Here is a 20,188-nt window from a genome sequence, read left to right as displayed (position 1 = left end):
TGTCAGAAAATGCTGTGTGAATAAGTGGTCTTTAAATGTGTAAAATCAGTTTCGAAATTTGTCTCAGAGATATTTGTCAAGAGCTGCTGGAGGAATTGAGTCATACTTTCACAGGAATCTCTTAGTAAAGGAGGGGAATGAATTCCAGGAGATAAAAACAGGTTGGTGGAAAATGGCTCCTTAGGATTTGTTCTCTTCTCGGTATGAGTTATTTCAGTTCAGGATTTTTTTATTGTATATGGATATAGGAATATACCCTCATGTGATTAGAAAGATAATTTATATGGGATTAAATCCAAGAATTCATTTTCCATTTGAACGAACTTCCTAAGAACTAGTGCCACTCTGTCCTTCATCATGCATAGACCTTATTTGGAAAACGACTGGTGTCCCAGGAATATAAATATAGCCTTTGAAATTGTGTTCTCAGGATTGGAGGTGATGCTTTCCTGGATTGTTTATTCTCTTGGTGCATGGGCTGCAGTAGTCATTCCCTTCATTGCCTTTAGTTCCCTCTCCTCCTTCTCTTTCTACCTCTGCAAAGCTGGCAAGATGTACAAAAAGCCATGATTTTTAAGACTGTATGTGATATGTAAGCCTACAAACCCTTCAAAGGAGATTTTAGGATATAGTTAATGAATATATAGCATATTAACTCATATTGTTATTCCCAATTTTTTATTATCATTTCTTCTGAATACTCTTAGTTACAACAAGACTAAAAAGTGAAGCAATTTCGTCGAGGAAGTATAGAGTCATAAGGATGCTAACAAAATGTAATTTGATCTTGGACTGCATTTAAAAGAAGCCCAGAGAGGAGGTTAAACTGGAAGTTTCAACGGTGGTCACCCCATAGGAAAGATGTTAGATTCCAAAATCAGCTGTTAGACCACTGAGTGGAAGTTTCTAACTTAGTGACCTAGGACAGGTTTGAAGACTAACCTCTGCAAGGAAGATATATAAAAAGGTATAGGGGGGCTTCCCTGGTGGCGCAGTGGTTGAGAATCTGCCTGCCAATGCAGGGGGCACGGGTTCGAGCCCTGGTCTGGGAAGATCCCACATGCCGTGGAGCGGCTGGGCCCGTGAGCCACAAGTACTGAGCCTGCGCGTCTGGAGCCTGTGCTCCGCAACAAGAGAGGCCACGACAGTGAGAGGCCCGCGCACCGCGATGAAGAGTGGCCCCCGCTTGCCACAACTAGAGAAAGCCCTCGCACAGAAACGAAGACCCAACACAGCCAAAAATAAATAAATAAAAATAAATAAATTTAAAAAAAAAAAAAATCTCAAAAAAAAAAAAAAAAAGGTATAGGAGTAGTAAATAGATTTGTGAAGGGATATTTAAGAGAGAGCTGCTTTAGCATTATGAGTGTCCCCCTCTCACCTACATGGCAGGAAGTGGGGTACTTCCTTCCCTCTTAGCCACAAGCCAAGGGAGCAGGGCATCAGTGGGTCCTACAGGGAGCTTCATGTGTGTTCCCTAGAGTTGGGAAGCACACTGTGCTGCTGCCAGAGGAGCCTGGGGATCTAGAGGTGAGAGGTCTGAGGGCAGAGCCAGGAAAGAGATGCTGCTGCACTGGGCTTTGCCTGCACAACTTGAGTTTCGTCAAGATAAAAAATAAATGATAAAGAATAAAAGTCTCTTGGGGACCAAATGTGAGCCATTTTAAATGAGATTTTGCCCAAGAGGGTATCACTCAGAGGGTAAGAGATCTCCACTGAGTGTTTGTATAGAATGAACTCTAGGAAAACCAAAGCCTGAAGCTGGAGTCTGGGGCAGCCGCTGAAAAAACTTATTGCATCACTTTAATCACGAGTATTCTAATGGGCCAGCAGGGAGGTCTCTGAAGAGCCCACCAAAGTGTCCAGGAGGCAAAAAGAAAGTTTCACCATCTTTCATACCCAGAAAGCATCCATTATGGGAGTAACTATCAAGTAAGAAATATCCTAACATCTTACCTATTTATCTCCTCCCTCCCCACCTGCCCCCATCTAGTAGACCCTGAAGAAATCAAAAACATCAGCTAGTGGGTTGATGGAGAAGGAGGTGAGCTGGAGACAAATGGCCAACCATACTACTTCCCAGAAAGCAGCCTGCTTGCCTATAGTCAAGCCCTAGTTCGGGGGAGGAAGAGAAACAAGTCTTAACTTCGGATGAAAATCTAAAGGTTGATATTTTAACTACCGAATTAAGATAGTACTTGGTGAATTACAGTGGCTAAAGAACTCTATAGTACCCAAGAGTGAATAGAAAATTCAGGAACCTGAGAGAGTTTTCGTTCAGAGGGGAGAGAGGAACTTCCACTACCTAAACAGTTTAAAGGGACATTAGGAGATTTAAAAAAAAAGAAAGAAAGAAAAGAAAACCTTGTACTTTGATTATCCCAAAGGTTTGCCTGTTCGAAATACCAGGGACAGTACTTTTTAGAATAAAAGTCATGATAATGTTTTAAGCAGCACTCAGACCAGGATTAGGTTCTATTCTGATGTTGTTCCCTAAGAGGCATGTTGACAGAGTGACCAAGATGGTGAAGGGATACAAAAATCAAATCACAGAAGGGACAACTCAAGGAACTCAAGCTGTTTGGGCTGGAGAAAATTTAGGCAAGACACAATAGCTCATTTAACCTCTGTAAATAGACTTGTATATGGAGAACAGACTAGAAAAAATTCTGTGTTGTTCCTGAGGGCCAGATAAGGCCAGGAGGACAAAATCTACTGCAAAATAAGGAGACATATATAATGCAAGTATTTAAAAACAAGTGTCTTTAGTTGTTTTGGATTGTCTTGTATAGCAATATGTTTCTTATTATTGGTTATCACAGCTGAGGCTGGATGACATTTGTCATGGTTCTAATACAGAGTGTCTATTAATCATTTGGTTCTAGGTCAAATTACCAAAGACACATTTGCTTTAAGCCAGTTTGCCAAATGACCAATCCACCAACTGGCCATTTCACTGAAAACCAATTCACCCAAGACCAATTTGCCACATCTACTTGTTTCCTTTAACAATTTCATTTTAGTCGACTATTTCATTTTTTCCTCATAAGAGAACACTTCAAGGAATATTTAATTGATTGCTGCCCTTGTTCTCTGGGGTCTGAGAGAAGAGAGACTGAGGATCAGAGAATACATTTAAGAATATACTCTTATATGGGGACATATGTATATGTATAACTGATTCACTTTGTTATAAAGCAGAAACTAACACACCATTGTAAAGCAATTATACTCCAATAAAGATATTAAAAAAAAAAAAAATATATATATATATATATACACATATATATACTCTTTGTGTATATGTGGGCATGAGTATGTAATCTATAAATATAATACGTAACATATACATATTATAAATAGTACATTATATGTGTGTGTATGTATATATTAGCATTTATCTCATTTAATTGACATTAGGTTACATACATTGTTAAATTATAAACTCCTGATGACCTAAATTTTTAGGCCATCAAGTGCCTTAGTGTCATGACTGGTACAAAGTTAGATAAATGAGTTAATGAATAAGTGAATGAAAGAATGAATAGAATGTTTTTGTACTACTCCTTGCAGACACCATCAGCAAAGTCCCCAGTGGAAGCTATAAGTCTCATCTGAACAATACAAAATACAGTTGTCCAGAAACCCTGGGTCCTCACCTAAAAATCAAACTGGTCAAAGTCATTTATGGTTTTGAGTCAGTCTTAATCTGGATGCCTGGTCAACCATGTCACCCTTTGCCCACCATATTGCTGTCTGGAATTATCATTCTTCCAGTATCACTACTCCATCTCAAGTTCTTTTAATCTTGCTATTGCGAAGCTTAAAATACAGCCATATCGTACAGTTTGTAAAATGTACTCTGTACATTTAAGGCATTCATTATATTCTTATTGCTGTGACTGGTAGTCACCAGGTCCAGGGATCACCAGGTCTGATCGCTCTCTTCTTTTGCTCCAGAACAAATAGTAATGCATCACAAGCTCCTAAGGATCTCCAATTCACACTTCTCTTCTGCTAAATAGGCCATACTCACCTGAGTCACTGAAATTCTGCCAGTAAGATTTGTTTCTTGCTGTGTAAGATGGCACACCGGCACACCTTCTCAATAAGTCTAGGACAGTGGAAAGCAAATGAGCATAATTAGTATGATCATACCTTAGCACCCAACCCTATGCCCTATCTCTGATGTCAACTGTAGGTTAGACTGAATAAGCCAGTTATCGCCTACCATGGGCAATTCAACTTCAGGTGACAGAGAACAAAGGAGTTTTTGATTCCCTCTCCTTATTTTCCATGGTTACAGTATGTGTATATATTAAAGAGACTGTATTTATATATTTATGTATAGATACATATATTATTAATGTATATATACACATAGATTATATATATATACATGTTGATATATATATTTATATATATATATATATACACACACACACCCAAAGTTGAAAATAGCATCTTCCTAAATGATATTTTTAATCTTCTTACTACTTTCACCAAATTTGTAAGCCCTACATCTTTCTTTATAGTTTTATTGTAGCATTTCAAAGTTTATCTTGATCACGTAAATGCTTTTCCCCAAGTCTAAATTTTGTTTTTAATGACTCTCATTCCTCTATTCAGAGTTATTTGCTCTTAACTCTCTACACTTTCTTGAAATAAATCACCCAAAACTCTGTCAGAGATTTTTTTTAATAATCAAATCAAATCAAAAGCAGAAGCCAATAGTTCTGATTTCTACCACTTCTCATAGATCTGTTTAACAGGAAAGCACAGTGTATGCTGGTAAATATCGTCTACATTCATAAGTTGCCTATGTATTCAGGGAATCATAGAAAATCCTTCATCTTACATAGGAGCCAGTAAGGTCCAGAGAAGTTGTATGAGTTCCCCAAGATCACACAGCAGATATAGATCAAACCAAAACTGGAAGCCAGATAACTTAAAGATTCAATGTTCTTTCTAGTCCAAAATGTTGCCTTCCTTAGTAAAGACAAAAATATAATTTCTAAGGTTGGAATTCTACCAGGACAGCCCCTTCTCAGCGTTACATTACGGGAAGAGCATATTATTGGGGTTCTTTTGTGGTACGGGTGGGGCTTTAGGACATATATGACAAAACAGTAATATTTGAGGAAAATTTTAAAGGTTTCAAGCTATTGTTGCAACATTATACTTAAAATGAAAAAATGATGTGGTTGAGCTAAATACTATAAAATGTAATTATAGTCCTTGGTAACAACTCAGCAGAACTGGAGCTATATTTTTCTGTCTTAGCTCACCAAAGCCCTGGAAGATATTCAAGAAGAGATTGTATAACAAGTGGCATACATCATTTCCTTTAGATTCTAGCTATCAGTGATCAGGAAATGTGGCCATTTTGGACTCATTAATAATCAGTGTCGATTGCCAAAGTTTAATTGATCGTGTGTCAGTGTGTATTGAATAAAGCTGGGCACTAGTTATTTCTCTCTATATATATCAGTAAATACTTATGGTTCTTACTGTAGCCTATGTATTTCTGTCTTAGGGAGATAAAACTACTGCTCTGAACCACCAGCTTTTCCAATTTAATCTGAATCTGACTTTTTGTCATCTTTATTTTTAGTTTATAAACTGCTCGAGAAGGGATTTTTTTCCTCTTGATTCCTGGCTGGAGTTGAAACTGAGATTACAGAAATACCTCAAGAGTGGTTATTTCTATCCACACTGAGATGAGAAATTTAGGGATGTTTAGCTGAACATTCAAATGTTTCAGATCTTACCCTTCACTATTAATAATACAATCATCTGTCTTTCACAGAGAAAAAAAATATTTCTTTAACTGCAACTTGAGAATTGTATTTATTTTACATTTTATTTCCTTATAGAGTCTTCCTGGAGTGAATCACAACATATTGAGGTTACACAGAAGGATGTTTCATTCCAAAATGCACCCCTAGATATGTGTATCAGTATTGAAATGGGGTCACTAAGGATCCAAACTGAAGAATGACTGGGCTCAGAGTCTTCTCCAAAATGCTGTTCCCATTTAGGACAAAAGGAGATGGACAAATGGCTTATAATCTTAGGCTCTGATCCTTATCTCTACTCTTTATTAGAATTCACTTAATTTGATAATGGTAAGTGGTAGTCACAGAAAAATGGTCTAAACCTCCAGAATTAGCTTTTAAAAGCCTTTTCTCTCATCTTAACCAGTTTAAATTAGGATCTGAGCAGCTTAAAAAAAAAAAGGAATTGTAAATTACATAGCCAATATGGTGTTACTAGCATTCTACCAAATTATTCACTATCCACTTGTAAAGTGAGGTGTTGGGTGGTATCATTTCCTGTGCGGATGTAGCTGAGTTAGGGAGGGGTTTCACAGTTTCAGTTTTATCCTTTATTTAATATCTTCCCCCATCATGGACATGTCCTTATCCCACTGTCTTCATAAATCTCACTTTAAACTCCCGAACATAAAGATTATTTTACTAAAGGGAACAAAGAGTTGCCAAGGTTTCTTTATTTTCAAGTAAAATTCTGATTAAAATACTGAGTTTTTGCTGAAACTTAGCAAAAAAATGTATTTTGGCTTATGGACATCTGTTGGAATAAATGCATTCAGTTGAGAGTCTCAAATCCTTTGTGTGAATTCACAGCCCACTTTGACCCTTCACCTCCCTTCTTTCTGCCTTCACTCCTTCCTGTAGTAGTCACTGATTCACACAATTTTCAAGCTGAAATAAACCTTAGAAATTGGTCATGGAGTCCAGTTCTTCACTTTACAGAAAAGGAAAGCTGAAGCCCACAAAGTTTAAGCGATGTTCCCAATATGACCCAATTAGTTAATGGAAAACCTGGGACAGAACCTAAGATTTGAATCATCTATTCTTTTTACTCACTTCTCCATTCATTTCCCCATTACTCTGGCTTTTACTTCGCTCACTCCCTTGCCAGCATTCCCAGCTCTCTTGTCTGTTGCCTTGTCCTTTTCGTTGTAACTACCTAGCAAACCACCAGAGTTGTGGTTAATCCAATGACTAATCTGCTGAGTATTGTTGGAAAAAATAATTCAGTTGGGAAAATTGCCGCCACTTTAATTTTAGTGCATCTCCTTTATCTGGCATATTGATGCTGCCCAGACGTCATTCCAGAGTTCCAGAGTTCCTTATTTCCATGAGTGCTGACCTTTCATAGTGAGCACTCATGTTCAGCACAGCAGCAATTCCAAACTTTCTTCACTCTTCTCAAACCTACTTGCTGGGCAACCTAGCATCTTACTTCCCAGAGAAAAATACAAGTAATCCAACATCTAGCCATCAAACCTTCACACTTACTCCTCTGCTGTTGTTTGCACCTCCTATTAAAATGGATGAGGTATTTCGTATTTAAGTCTAATCCTTATGTTCATGTTTGGATCACATGTTCTCCAGGACTCCCAAGGTATATGTTCTGTTGTTTTCCCTCTTTCTCAAATTTCCACCATTGCTGTTCCCACTGTCATCTTCCCATAAGCATTTAAATATATATTCAGGCATCTTCATCGTCTGACAGCTCCTCATTAGCCCCTTTCTCGGCTCCTTTGCCTTTGCCAAGCCCTTAAATTTCAACATTCCTGGGAATCTGTCCTGGGTAATTCATTTTTCCCATTTCCCTGACCCATCTCATTGAATCTCATGGTTTTTAATTCATATTTTCATACTGATGACTCCCAAGTCTATATTGCCAGCCCTACTCATTCTCTCTCTCTCGCAGGCACATACATACACTCTTTCTCTCTCTTTCTCCATACCTCAAAATCAACATGTTAAAACCAAATGCATGATTTTCCCTCACAGACCTGTTCCTTCATCTTTGTTCCTTGTCTTATCAAATGACACCACCAGTTCAGCTACACACAAGCAATTTTTCTACCTGGAATACTTTGTGTACTCACTTGGCCTTATTAACTCTGAATCATATTTCAGATCTCATTTTATCTGTCTTTTTTTGAGGAAACTTTAGTTAAGTTTTACCCTGCCTACTTTAGGTTAGCAACTTTCCTACCCATTCTTATAGAGTAACTTACTCTTCTATCATAGCATTTATCATACAGCATTCTACATATTTATTTATTTGATATTATTAGTTTCTAGGACTGCTGCAACAAAGTACCACAAACCTAGTGACTTTAAAACACAGAAATTTATTCTGTCACAGTTCTGGACGCCGAAGACCGAAATCAAGGTTTCAGCAGGGCCACACTCCCTCCAAAATCTCCGGGGGAGTATCCTTTCTTGCCTCTTTCAGCTTCTGGTGGTTCTTGGTGTTCCTTGGTTTATAGCAGCATAACTCTAATCTCTGTCTCAGTCTTCACGTGGCCTTTTTTTCTGTGTTTTCTCCTCTTCTTATAAAGACATTCTAAACCCAGGAGGATTTAATCTCAAGATCCTTAAATAATTATATCTGCAAGGACACTATTCCCAAATAAGGTCACATTCTGAGGTTCCTGGTGGACATGAATTTTGGGTGGATACTATTCAACCCAAATCACTTTTCAGTTTTATTCACTGGATTATAAACTCTGTGAAGGCAGGAATTATATCCACATTGGCCATCACTGCCGAGTCAGCTTGGCACATAGTATACACTTAAGAAATAACTTTGGAGTGAATACTTTCCTTCCTCTCAATTTTTACCAAGATTTTCTCTCATTATCATTTCATACAACAACCTCCGTGCTCACTTCCACTTAGTCCTTGAAAATTGATTCATGCTTCAGCCTGAAAACTAAATAAGGAATATTGAATCACTCATCTGGAAGAAATCCCTTCTTATATTACTATTCACATAGCTCTTTACCTGATTTTTAGTAAGAAATTTGTATCTTTCTAGCTTATATTATACTTGACTATTTCTTTTATAATTTCTTTAAGAACAAGAATTATATCTTTTTACCTTTATATCCCCCTAGAAGGCAACCACAAAACTCAACATAGATTTTCATTAAATATTCATTTAATGTGTAAATCTGGATTATTTACTGATTTATATGTTCCGCTCTATTAGAAAGAGGTTTATTCAAATTCAAAAGAGTTAGCTTTATTCTTTTTTACTTCAGAAAAGCAAAAAGAAAACTTTCTTACTCAAAGTACTAACAGGTATTTCTATGATTTAAAATTTTCTAAAACCTATAAATGCCAAAATCTTCAAGTTTAAATGTCCTACGAGTACTTTTTATAGGTTCACTTGTTTCCTTTGTTCCATTGAATCTGTCTTCACATTCAGGTAAATTCAGTGATGTCATCCTCATAAATATATATATACTCAATGTTTGTTATCACTAATTTTTTCAAAATCTTTATTAATTTTTTTCATGTAGACGTAAGTCCTGCTAAGATAACTATATCTATGTTGACATATTTACATCATAATGTATTATCAGAGTTTCATCAGGAAAACAGAAAGTATTCTAGGTATTTTAGGCAGGAAGAAACTTAACCAGAATTTAGTGCTTACAAAGCTGATGGAAGGGCAAAGGCCAGAGAAGGCTCCACTTGCACAGCTTTACCACTGGATTCAATCAGAAAATTGCTTCTGTGACCCAGGTTAGGATTTCCACTTAACTGCTCTCAGTGGTCACAGATGTCTGCAGCACTGAGACAGGTGATGATACAATGGAACATCCAGAAATCACTGCAAAACCTCACTTCTATCATTGCCTAGTTATTTGCCTGCCAGTAATAGTAAAATAATAGTATGGTATCTACCCAGTGGTATGCTAAAAATATCTAACAACTGGCACACTAGATAGGAGTAAAGTGCTAATTTGTACTACTAACCAACTTCCCTGGTGTAAATACTCCCACTATGGCTGATTTAAAGCTACCAAATGCAGAGTTGGGTAGAGATGCACACGACTGGCTTCTTTGAGCTTTATGAGTCAGGTCAGCACACCTCTGCCTTTTTTCTGCCTTACAAATATTACAAAATGTATCTCATTGATGGAACTTAATACAAATTCAGAACCTGTTGGCAAAGAAGAGAGAGAAATGTATGGTTCTTAGACTTCCAGCCCTTGTAATACCGGGTAAAGCAAAGGAGGAGGTGTCAAGTGTGTCAAGGGCCAACACAGATTCTGTCTTGCTCACAATACAGACACACTAATGTTAGATGCCATTTTTCCTTTTCTTGCAAATAACAAAAACAAATCCTTGGTGATTTCATCAGCATCATGGCTCAGTTCCCAAATGATGTTGAAGCTTTGTGTGGCTCATTTGAAAACTAGTGTTTAAGCAAGCACACCAACGCTAATTTTGGCTAATATTTATCAAGCCATTATAATGTGTTAGGTATTGTTTTAACCTTTACATGCATTACTTCATTTAGTCTTCCCAACAATTTCATGTGATAGGTTTACTATTATCCTAATTTCACAGATGAGGAAACAGTTTATATAGTTAAGTAAAATGCCCCAGATCACAGCTATTGAATAGCAGCATGTTTCAAACTCAAGTAGTCTGACTCCAAAGCTGCTGCACTTACCTCACTAAAATATTCTACCTTAAAAACATACAATATTTTATGCATTGTTTCTGCTTCTGAGTACCATGCTTGGTATCAGATGCCTGAAAGCATCAAGTATGTCTTAGAATCAACATTCTGAAGTATTTTTAGGACTATGTTGTATCTTAGCAATCATCTGATGCTATTTGGAAATACTGTAATAAGCAACTGCCTAGAAGGAAAAAAAAGTGCAAGTTTATAATAATTTGACCATGAAGTATCTTCTTTTTCTGTTTCCATCATTACTACCTAAAGGTTTGATTCTTTCCATTCTTCGGATTTAGATGAATATCTCCCCTTATTAATAGTGTCACTGAGCTTACAGTACATGAAAGAATAAAAAAAAAAGTCTGCATAATTTTCAGAAGGGAAAAAATATGGTGGGGAAACAGGATTCAATCTTCTTTTTAGTAAACGCAAATTTGCTAGTTTAAAGATGTTTTATGTTTCCAGGTACAGGGACTGGTTTCAATGTATAAGGTGTATATTTACACATTACTTGGAATCACCTCTCTAATTTTTCAAGTGCTTTGTCTTGCTTAATCCAGCAAAATATCAACTCTGTGCTTTCATGTTACGCTCACATACCTTGCATTCCCGTTTCTTGATTCTGTTTTGAAAGCAAGCAAGCATCTCCCTTCATTATAAGCCATTAAATGATAATTTAGTCAGTGTGCTTTTTACCTGTGTAATTTCAAGTTAAATTGCATGGCTGCATGTTTGTTCAAACCAAAGTAATTGTGCTTTCTCTTTTCTTTAGTCAGTCGTCAGTTTAAAAACTAACAAATAAAAGGACATATTTGTGGGGGAGGAGCTGCCCTTTGAAGAGTGGTGGGCCTGATTTCAGGGGCAGGTGCTGGACATGTGGACACCATATCTAGTCTGGCCATGCTTTTGCCTAGGCATGCTATATTTGTGCCAACTCACTGCCTCGGAAGCTCTCGGTGCTTGTCAAATACAAGAATGTGTTTCTCAGCTATGTGGTATCTGGTTGAGGCCAGTTCAGAGTATCAGATGTACCAAAACATAGATATTGAGAACTCTGAGGTTTGTATTTCTTCCACCAACTTCAGTTTGATGGCCAACTCAATCGTCCAGTGATAGGCTAAGAAAGAAATTTTGAGTTGTCATTACCTTTTTTTAAAAAAGGAAAAAATAGCACTGTGCTATTTAATTGACCTGTTTGTCAAGAGACATTCAGAATTTTAAGAATCAGAGACACTTCTTTCCTGAGCACTAGAACAAACAAGGTTTTCTCCTTTTCCAAAGTTATTTTCTTTAGGATTTGCTAGGTTTCTCTGTTATCTCAGCTGTGTAATACCTGGCCATTTGGTGTTAAACCACATGAGTTAAACTTAATTTGACATTCATATTATAAATCGTTGCTGAAGGTTGAAGAAAGCAAGTGTGAACTATTGAGCAGGAAAGCCACTAAGAATGACAAACCTGTTTCCAAAGCTAGCAAAAGTTAACCATCCCTAATGCAGATGACACCAAGATTAACCCCAGCTGATATTAATAGACACACACACACACACACACACACACACACACACACACAAATAATACAATAGGTTTAAGGACTGTAAATGTCTTCTATCTCAGCACAAACTACTGAGTCTGGGAATAAGTATTTATCATTTCCTGAATTCTGCTCTGGCCAGTGGCCAGTGGAGAATGTACATCAAAATTAGAGAGATGGGAAGTGGGACTTGGTTCCAAATTGATCTGTAGAAGATAGCAAGCTTAAAAGCTGCTTCCCTGCTTTTAAGGTTCGCTGTTGTCTATTTTCAAAGGTAAAAGAAAACATTCAAGCAAATAACAGGAAGCCAGTCAACAGCTCAGAGAGAATCTTGCTTGATTCGATTCCTTTACGGCATTGCATTATCATCCACACGAATACAGAGCCTCACCCCTGCCAAACCCTGATATGCATAAAACGGAAATGAGAAGGGAAATGCCTTTGCCACACCTCTGTTTCTGTCTTAGGAAATATCTCCAATGCTTCTGCTTGCTCTCTTACCCACAGTCCTTATGTGACCACATTAAATAGGGCAGATGCCATGGAGGGACAAACCTGGATGTGTGCTAGCTTGACCCATCTCTTAGCAAATTCCAGATACATTTCACCTTAATGAAACACCCACACAAAGGGAATCTTGGGTTTTTCAAGCCCAGAACTCTCTTGCTCCCTAATCATGTTGTCTTCTTGGGAATTTTGAGGCAGATTCCTGCAAAATGCCATCAAGTTTACTGTTAGCAGAGTCAGGAAAATGCATAGGTTAAGAAAATCTATTCTGGGTCATTTTCCTAGAAGCAATATAACTACTTACATTTTTATCCAAAGAGGATATATCCTAATAACTACCTTGAACAAGGAGGTATAAACTTAGTAAATGAGACGAATATTTATTTATTCAGTAATTTCACTTTAAAAAATTAAATTAGATATCAGGAATTTCAAGTATTTGAAGTAAATGACAGTCTGTGGCCATACCACCCTGAATGTGCCCGATCTCGTCTGAAGTAAATGACAACTTCTCTCACATGTTTAACCACACATACATGCACGTTTTACACACAGACACACACTCAAATACATGGAAACTATTCATTTCATAGGGTTACAGTAGGAACATACTACAGACCAGGTAGCTTAAAAAAAAAAACATTTATTCTCTCACAGATATGAGAAGTTGGAAGTTCAAAATCAGACTGTCTTAGAGTCATGATTCCTCTGAAGATGCTAGGAAATAATCCTTCCTTGATCCTTCCTACCTTCTGATAGTCGATGCAATCTTTGGCATTCTTTGGCATATAGATGCATCACTACAATCTCTGCCTCCATCTTCACACGGTGGTCTTTCCTCCGTGTGTCTCTGTGTCTATCTGTCCTTTCCTCTTCTTATAAGAACAGCAGTCATATTGAATTTAGGGCCTACTCTAATCCAGTATAAGCTTATCTTAACTTGATTATATCTGCAAAGAGCTGGTTTCTAAATAAGATCACAGGTTACAAGTGGACATGAATTTTTGAGAGACGCTGTTCACACCAGTACAGTCTGCCTCTTTCCCTCAAAATTCATGTCTTTTCCATGTGCAAAATAGATTCAGTCCATCCCAACATCCCCCAAAGTCTTAGTCCATTCTCACGTTAACTCTAAATCCCAAAATCTCATCTAAATGCCACCAAGTCAGAAGTTTCAAATCTCATTATCTAAATCAGGTATGGGTGAGACTCTGGGTATGGTCCATCCTGGGGCAAAGTCTCTCTCTGTCCACAAACCCATGAAACTAGAAAAGAAGTTATCTGCTTCCAAAATACAATGATAGGGGACTTCCCTGGTTGTCCAGTGGTTCAGAACCCGCCTTCCAATGCAGGGGACGTGGGTTCTAAGATCCCACATGCCATGGGACAACTAAGCCTGTGCGCTCTAGAGCCTGCGTGCCACAACTAGAGAGAAGCCTGCGGGCCGCAACGAAGATCGTGCATGCTGCAGCTAAGACCTGACGCAGCCAAATAAATAAATAAATATTTTTTTAAAAAAATACAATGATAGGACAGGTATTAGATAGATATTCTCATTCTGAGAGGGGGAAAAAGTGGAAGGAATAAAGGGATTTCTGGTCTAAAACAAGTTCCAAACACAGCAGGGCAAATTCCATTAGGTTTTCAAGGCTTGGGAATGACCCTCTGTGGCTCAGTGCACTATCCTTTGGGCCCTCCAGAATGGCTGTCCCACTCTCCATGGGTTCCCTGTCTCGTAAACATAGCACTCCAATCTCTGCTTCCATCATCACGTGGCATTCTGTCTGCATTTATGTCTGTATGTCCAAATTTTCCTTTACTTATAAGGACACTAGTCATTGGATTAGGGCCCACCCGAATCCAACATGACTTCTTATCAACTTGATTATATCTGCAAAGACCCTATTTCTAAACAAGGTCATGTTCATAGGTATCAGGGATTGGGACTTTAACATATCTTTTGAGGGGACTTAATTCAACCTACGGAAGACAAACACAAACGAAAAATGAGGGTAGTGATATAATATGCAGCCAAAGAAAATTATTGCAAAAAATATGTCAAAATTTTCTTCTACTCTTATAGATAGGCAGTAAACTTAGTTATCAACATAAAAAGGGAAATCTGATTATTTACACAATGCATGGTGTCCATGAGATTAAAAAAAACAATTAGTGCTATGGAAAAGCACAAGTATTGCTAATACCAAGACCAGAAAGAAATAAATCTCTAATTAAAGAATATGTGTAAGATTACAAACATACCTGGTTTATTGTGCTTCACTTTATTACTTTTCGCAGATATTGCACTTATTTTTTTTTTTTTTTATAAATTGAAGGTTTGTGGCAACTCAGCATTAAGTCTATCGGCACTATTTTTCCAAAAGCATTTGCTCTCTGTGTCTGTGTGTCACATTTTGGTAATTCTTGCAATACTTCAAGCTTTTGCATTATTATTATATTTGTTATGGTGATCTGTGATCAGTGATCTTTGATGTTACTACTGCAACTCACTGAAGGCTCAGATGAAGGTTAGCATTTTTTAGCAACAAAGTATTTTTTAATTAGGTAAGTACTTTGTTTTTATCCCCCCAAATTCATGTGACTCGTTTTATTGTGGCATTCACTTATTTGCGATGATCTGGAACCAAACCTGCGATACCTCCAAAGTATGCCTGTATTTCTTTACAGGCAAAAATCTGACAACACACAAAATAAAATATTAGTTTTATTTTGATACTAGTTTGATACTAGTTGCATCAATGTCCTTCACTTTAAATATAGCTTTAAATATAGAATTACAAAACAATAATAAACGGGGGATATATATTTTTAAGTCACTTAAGTTCCAAGGTCATATTTAAATACTAGATATAGATGATCCTCAAAGAAGCTACAAATACACAGTTTAGCGATTCCCCAGTCAAGAAATACTCATAATTCAGGGGAAATTTTAGAGGCAGAGAGTAAGGAAAGCACTGCAACATTAGAATGCCAGCATATAAACAGACACAATGCTATGAGAATGGACATGGCTGTAAATTTCTTTGAAAAAAGTTTCAGTTCAGATGACAGAGATTTTTCCACAGATGCGTAGTTCCAATTATATAGCAGAAATCAGTAGCAAAATAGGATTTGATTTCTAGGGATTTACTTTAGAGCTAAATGTGTTGGAATAACTTAGAAAGTAAGTGATATTGCATTTTTTAAGATATTATCTTTATTCCAAATCTTCTCACTTTTCTAAATGGTGGTGTTTTATTTCAGGTACTCACTCATCTTTGGGGTTTTCTATCTAATTACGGCAACTAGGTCCCCTGTTCCCATTCATACTCTTCCTTCAGCCCACTTTAAAGCAAAGTCAAAATTATTTCTGAAGTCACAGTTGTTAAGCTTTAGCTTTCATAAAAATTTCTTACAAGATGTATTAGTCCATACCAATTGCTATAGCAAAATACCATAGACTGGGTGGCTTAGAAACAAGAGAAATTTATTTCTCACATTTCTGGAGTCTGGAAGTTTTAGATCAGAGTGCTAGGATGGTCAGGTGAAGGCAGTCTTCCAGGTCACAGACTTCTCGTATCTGCACATTGCAGAAGATGAGAGGAATTTCAATGAGGTATCTGTTATAAGAATACTAATGCCATCCATGAGAGCTCCACCCTCATGATCTAAGCACCTCCCAAAGGCCCCACCTCCCAATACCAACACATTAGGCATTAGAAGTTCAACAGAGATACAGACATTCAGACAATAGCACAAGATTTAGACAGGTAGGTGTGGTTGGCAGAAAAAAATAGCTCCATAAATATGTATTCACTTCCTAATCCTGGGAACCTGTTAACATTACCTTATATGGCAATAGATGTGATTAAATTAAGGACCTTCAGAGGAGGAGTTTATCCATGATTATCTGGGTTAGCCGCAAATTCAATCACACGGACCCTTATAAAAGAGAAGCAGAGGGAGATTAGACACTGGAGAAGGTTATATGAAGATGGAGCAGAGAGAAATGTGGCCGAAAACCAAGAAATGCCAACAGCCACCAGAAACTGAAAAAGGTAAGGAATGGATTCTCCCCCTAGAGCCTCTTCAGGGAGCCTACATCTTGATTTTAGAATTGTGAGAGAATAAATTTGATTTGTTAAGCCACTAAATTTGTGGTAATTTGTTACAGCAGTCACAGGTACCTATACAATGGGTGAAAACATAGGAAACAAAAAGAGACGAGATTAAAAAAAAAAGTTCCCCCCAAAATGAATATAGTCCTCCATTGGTATCCACAGGGGTTTGGTTCCAGGACCACGCCACAGATACCAAAATCCATAGATACTCAAGTCCTATACAAAATGGTGTAGTATTTGAATGTAACCTGCCCATATCCTCTCATATGCTTTAAATCATCTCCAGATTACTTATAATACCTAATACAATATAAACACTATGTAAATAGTTGTAAGTGCAACGTAAATGCTATTAAGATAGTTGCTGGTGCACAGAAATTTCAATTTCTGCTTTTTGGAACTTTCTGGAATTATTTTCCTAATATTTTTGATCTGTGGTTGGTTGAATCCATGGATGCAGAACCCATGAATACAGAGCGCCGACTATATCTCTTCCTATTGATACGTACCATTCCCTAACCACCACCAGATAGGTGCCAGAAAAGGAGTTACATGCTTTATGTACATCATCCTAACACTTCCAAAAACCTATACAATGGAAATGTGATTGTCTCCATTTTGCAGATGAAGAAACTGACTCACCCAAGGTCATAACAGTGTAAGTAAACAGAATTCCCAGGATTTAAACCTAGATGCATTCATCTCCAAATTTTCCAGATGCAAGACTCTACTGCCACCTGTACTTCGCCCTCTAGCCTCCCCATCCAATTGCAGAGCATATTGTAGACATTTTTTTTTTTTTTTTTTTTTGCTCTTAACCAGGTGCAAAATTTCCCTCCATATACCCAGGGGTCAACCAATTGTGTTCCTGGCTTCTGTAGGAAGTAAACATAAAAATAATCCATAAGGCAGTATGCCTCAAATACCATGGTGTGTGATCTTTTTTTAATCTTCTGAATTCCTAGATCCTAGCCCAAAGCTACCAAAACAGGTTGGTTTCTCCTCCATACCAAACTAACCGTGATTTACTTCAGATTAGACATTTCCAGCAATTCCCTGGTTTCCAGAGCTACAACCTCATCCAGGTGAAAAATGAATCTGACATTACTGGCCATGTCTTATTCATCCTACAAAGCTCTCTCTCCCGCCTCTGCATCTTCTCCTGCTGCATCTTTACCACTGGTCTGTCCAGATTTGATTCACTGTAACTTAGGTCTCAATGTGTTTCCTGAGGTCAGGGATCCCTAACAAAATCTTATTCTCTTTAAGATTTATATATGCACACACACATGCACACACACACAAACTTTTACAAGTATTTATTGAATATTTCTTGAATCACAAAAACACAAGTGTGCAGAAATAGAAACTTCCTTATTTCTTATAGTTAAAAGTAACCTAGGCCTTAAGCCTTCATTTCTGCTGATGGTGGAAAAGGCATTCTTCTATTTTCAAACTTAGTCTCTTAGCAATTTCTCCCTGCCCTCATCCCCAGTTCTCCTCTTCTAGGAGAGATGGAAATTCTCAGGGCTTATGTATTGATATGATCCTGGCTTGTAGGGCAGGGGCTTCTGGTCTGAGACCCCTCCTCTGTCCTAGTCTGTATACCTCATCTTACTGTCTTAGGTTTTAGCCTCTTTCTGCCACATCCAGCATTGGTGTTTCCAGATGGTGATGGGGCTCTGTTCAGGGAGCTCTGCTGTCTTGCTGCCCCCTCAGCACTTGCTACAGCTGTTGATTCTCTGAAGCTCTCTCACCTGAGCCTCTACTGTGGGGCCCACCCTCTTAGCACCGTGCTGACCCCATCAAACAGAACGTTCACAGTTCTCAACTACATCTTATATTCCCGCAAACATGGACAATGTTTTGGAATTCTTAAATGCACCGAAGGAGGAGGGGATTTGAAGGTGGGGCAGTGGAAGGGGGTGACTCAGACATTCTCTGTTTGAAGCATTGTACTACCATCTCTATCTACTAAGGCAGCCCACACACAGATATGGAGCCTGAGAGGTGTCCCTTCCAGAATTCCAGATAGGAAGTGAGACACCAGCCCCTCCTCCTTTCAGAAACTTCAGCCATCTAGGGGTCTCAGTCTCCTACTCCAGGCTTTCATTGCAGGGAGACAAGAGCAAGACCCTCTTACCTCACAATATAATGAGATAAGCAACATCCACACTCATGTTCTTTCTTGAAAATCCTCCCTAAGTTCCTCCCTTCATTAAGACTAAGAAGGGTCCAAATGTCCTCCATGTCCAAGTGGGGAAGGAAAGCTGCCGCTAAGGCATTATGATTCCTCCACGGTCACTGATTGAGGATATAAACTCAACTTCTCCATCGCTAGCTTTTGCTCTTAGTTTACCAAGTCATATTTTTGAATTTCAATGAAATCTTTTTTCTCCAAAGTGGCTTATAAAGGTATTGTGGCTTTTAGAGTATTCTGTCTGCTGTGGACTTCAAAAAAGAGACAAAATCTGGAGCCAAGTGAGGACAACTTTGTCCCCAGTAGTTGTGTCAGCCTTCCTTTGGAAGAAACAAATGCCACTGTTTCAATGGACGGGGGTCCTTGAACCATAATTAGGAATTACTAGAAATGAAAGAAGCATCAGTTAACATTTTAAAGACACTGTGTTTTGCAACATTATGTAAATATTGTAATCTAGGCTTATGATATGGTTTATAACTTTATATAATACCATTATTATAATGGTGCTATTTGGACATTTCTTGAAAAAGATAGTGCTTAAATTTCTTTATTTTGTTTAGTTTTGAAATCAAAATAATACACTTGTTTATTCATTTTGATTTCAGAGTCAAACATTTAAAGTCTGCTGTAATGTAGAATATCACAACTAATAATACTGTTCAAAAAAGGCATGTGTATTTTGCAGATTACTTTATTATTTTTACATTTTGTCACATTTCTTGTTGAAATAGTATAATAGCAATATTTAATAAAAAAATTTAGAGTCACTGTTAGCTTCACCATCTTATGTGGCTAAGGGGTGTGCTATAAGTTACTAAACTAAACCAGTGGTTTTTTCTAATTATGCCTGGCTATGGATGATGACATAATGAATAGCTTTGCATACGTATGTTTTCTTTATTAGATTACTTATTTGTGATCAAATACCAAGTTTTTGATTATTGAGTCAAAGGGTAGAATTGGCTCCAATTAATGTGTCTCCACAAGATACAGAGGTTATCCCTGTGCCTTCCCTTGCTAAACTCAGTGCCCTGTAATACTGCCTCTGAGCTTTTTTATGAAGTTAAGATAACTGCAATAAAAAAAATGTTTTTATAAAAGAAGGCATTCGTTTTTTTTTTTTTACAAGAAAGTGACCTTCTACTTTTTTTTCTGTTTACACAATATATTATAAAACAGCCTCAGAAGTTGAATGGGTTTAAACCCAGTAACCCATGCTATCTACAATCATTTTTTCTAACAGTTTCAGGGTTCAAATTAACTTAGTGCCACATAATATGAGTCAAACTGAGAATTAAGACA

This window comes from Eschrichtius robustus, chromosome 13, assembly GCF_028021215.1.
Source record: "Eschrichtius robustus isolate mEscRob2 chromosome 13, mEscRob2.pri, whole genome shotgun sequence".
NCBI lineage: Eukaryota > Metazoa > Chordata > Mammalia > Artiodactyla > Eschrichtiidae > Eschrichtius > Eschrichtius robustus.
The sequence above is the reverse complement of the archived record's forward strand: the minus strand, read 5'-3'. Positions refer to the sequence as shown.